This window comes from Danio aesculapii, chromosome 12 (genome assembly GCF_903798145.1).
Source record: "Danio aesculapii chromosome 12, fDanAes4.1, whole genome shotgun sequence".
Taxonomy (NCBI): Eukaryota; Metazoa; Chordata; class Actinopteri; order Cypriniformes; family Danionidae; genus Danio; species Danio aesculapii.
This window is the reverse complement of record NC_079446.1, coordinates 44749478-44753392: the sequence shown is the minus strand read 5'-3', so window position 1 is coordinate 44753392 and position 3915 is coordinate 44749478.

Sequence of the window (3915 nt, the reverse complement as noted above, 5' to 3'; positions counted from 1 at the left end):
ACTCTGCAGAATATACAGAAGTCATGAATAAAACTGTACATTTTTATCTGTAAGAATTGGTAAAAAAAGATTTTTATTTTCAAGTTAACTGAAATGTTATGTTTGCATATGCAAATGAGGCTCATTTAATTAAATATGAGCTCATTTGCATACAGTTCTCACACCAAAATCTCAACATTGGATGAATTGTAATAATAATAAAATTAGAATATACTGTATATTTTTTTACATATTAAATGTTTTATGAATGAGTTTTTTTAATCACTCCATAATTCAGAAAAAACAGCCAAATAAATAAATTTCGCAACATTTTGTGGAATAAAATATTGTATATAATCAGACAAATTATATCTGAATTTATTCCTCTGTAAAATAATGTGTTTAATAAAACTGTTAAGTTTGGTCTGTAAGAATTGCTCAAAAATCTTTTATTGTCATTAAATAGTTATGTTTGCATATGCAAATAAGGCATATTTCATTAAATATGAATTCAGTTCGAGCACCAACATTGCACTCAACATTGATTGAATTCTAATAATAATAAAATTAGAATATATTTTTATCTGATATTAATGTTTCACAAATAAGTTTTATTTTTATCACTAATTCAGTAAAAAAAAAACAGCCAAATAAATTCATTTTCACAGCTTTTTGTGGAATAAAATGTTTTATATAATTATGCAAATTATATTTCAATTTATTCCTCTGTAAAACTCTTCAGAATATACAGTAGTTATTAATAAAACTGTGAAGTTTGATCTGAAAGAATTGTTAAAAAAATGATTATTTACATGTTTATGTGTATTCAGTTAACTATGTGCTCAGTTGCATACAATTCTTGCACCAAAATCTCAACATTGGATGAATTCTAATAATAATAAAATTCCTATATATATATATATATATATATATATATATATATATATATATATATATATATATATATATATATATATTTTTTTTTTTTTTTTTTTTTTTTTTTTCACATATTAAATATTAAATCACTCCATAATTAAGAAAAAAAACAGCCAAATAAATTAATTTTCACAGCTTTTTGTGGAATAAAATATTGGATATAATCAGGCAAATTATGTCTGAATTTATTCCTCTGTAAAATCTTCAGATTAGTTACGAATAACTGATTATGAGAATTGCTAAAGAAAATAGTTGATTTACAAGTTTACTAAAATGTTATGTTTGAATATGCAAATTAGAGCTATTATTTAATTTTAAGAGTTCACACTTAGCTATTGCTTGATACTGATTGCAGGCTTGACATGCTGTCCCAACAGAGAACTCTGAGCTCGGAAATACTTGAGCCCAGGGCACCCGCCCGGTCATATAGCATAGAAGGGGGTCTGAGATCAGGTAGGTCTCGAGAGCTCCCCCTGGTAAAGGAGGAAAGGGAGAGATGGGGTGGATGGGGAATTCTTCAAAAACTAAATTAATAGAGGTAAAATTAAAAACAAACTGGACTATTTGTTGGAGGTTTTGATTCATTTTGATGATTGTGATGCGGGACCAGCCACGATCAATCATAGCACATGATCCTCTCGAAATTAGTTTAGAAACTCCGCTAATGAGCTCATTTACATGCAATTCTAGCATCCACATTTCAACTTTAGATGAATTCAGGTTCAATTATTTACATGGATTATTATTATAATTATTTATTTATTTATTTATTTTTACATATTGGAATTAAAGTTGAGTTTGTTTTTTTACAGAGGGGATTTTGGGAATTATTTCTTTTTTTTACTACATAATTCAGAATATGAAAAAAAGACAATAATATTAGTTAAATTTCAGCCTTTTTTGTAGAATAAACTGATATAATTAATAAAGAATAATAAAGAATAAAAAGCAAGATATGTCTAACTAAATCTGTAGTTTTCCCCAATATACTGTACAGTAAGTGCTGCTCAAGTAGAAAATAAATTAATTAAAATTAAGTGAAAGTAAAATTCATAAACTGTTTTTAAAACATCTTTACATCAAACTGAGAAGCCCCAAATCAACTGTTATACAAAGTTTTTTGACTGCTTTTGCCTGCCGTGTCTCGCTTTAAAGCAGATAAACGATGAGAGAGTATGAAGTATTGTTATAAAGAAAGGCACAAACACATTCACACAGGCTGAAACATCAGCAAATGTTCAGATATGATCAACATGTGTGTGTGTGTGTGTGTGTGAGAGACTGTTTATCACTGGGTCTGTTTCCCTGAGAACTGATGCTGAGAGAAACTGCACAGGTTTTGAAAGCACACGCATCACTGATTGTTGCCTTGCAGAAGGCCAAGGATTTAACAATAAATCAACAAATGCATTTTGAAAATCACATCTTGTACCGTGTCTGTTTTCTACAAACACCGACTGAAGCATCTGAAGTGATCAGATAATTAAATTCAAGTCAGAGAAAGCTACTCATCTAATTAACAGCAGCTTCTGCCATCTAGTGGACATGCAGTTGAAGTCTGAATTATTAGCCTCCCTGTATATTATTTTTCCTAATTTCTTTGCCATGATGACAGCACATTATATTTCACAAGATATTTTTCAAGCTTCTAGTATTCAGCTTAAATTGGCATTTAACAACTTAACTAGGCTAATTAGGCAAGTAGACAAATCATTGTATGGACAATTTAAATGTGGTCATGCCACTGGCCCGTGAACATTTCCTGCTTGTTATCAAACTATTGTATATATATATGTTATCAAACTATAAATGTAACAAGGGGCAATTCAATTATAACTAAATGTTAAAACAGCTATCATAACATTATTTATCAATATGTGGCTCTTTTTGAAACTATAGAAATTAAAAAATGTGAAACAAGAAATACGGTGGGAGTCTTGGTTTTGTTTACATCCCTCAAAATGGTCTATAACAGTGGTTTGATTTGTAGACAATCTAAAAAAATATATAGCTTAAGGGAGCTAATAATATTGACCTTAAAATGCTTTTTTAAAAATTTAAAACTGCTTTTATTCTAGCTGAAATAAAACAATTTCTTCAGAAGAATAAATATTTTAGGAAATACTGTGGAAAATTCCTTGCTCTGTTAAACACCATTTGGGAAATGTTAGAAAAATAAAAAATAAAATAAACAGGAGGGCTAATGATTTTGACTTAACTGTACTTACGAAACAGACCTGTTCTTCACATTTTGTATGTTGTTTTCCCAGGTTCCCACTGTGTAAAACATATGCCAGAGAAATTGGTGGTTCATTCCGCTGTGGCAACATATTTAAACTGTGTTTTAAATGTATAATTGGGTCATTCATGAAGCCCATTGTGTCTTTAATTTTTTGAAGAAAAATATAAATAAATAAATAAATTAGTTCCAAAAGAGAATGAGATATGATCAAGAGACTGAGTTCTGTTGATAAACGAGTATATTCACAGTTATTCATCTGTAAGTGAATGTTAATGCAAGTAAAGTTAATTTTGTTTTAAAACTTTTATATAAAAAGAAATATCAAAATATCAAAGACTATGTAATAGTACATATAGGGTAGGGGTGCCCAACCCGGTTTCTGGGCTGTTTTTTAATTCCAAGAACGCAGAGAACAGACTTGCGTTCTTGTAAAGACCGGTCTTGCCAGGTGTCCTAGGGAGATGCGGCGTTCTTCCTGATGGTCACATGACCTTTACACATTTTAAATGGAAAATAATTTAAAAATTACAGCATTCATACAACAATCTATAGTTTTTCCTTTTCAAAATATATACTATGCATAAAAACATCATAAATATACATTATATACAATATACATTGGACAATATGAATTAAACAGATTTTAATAGAAATTTCAGCAAATAAACACCCTTAATGTGTTTATTCCTTTATTGAGATGTCCATGGTAATGTTTATATTCACCGTTTTATTTAGGGAAACTCCTGAATGGCTTCTGG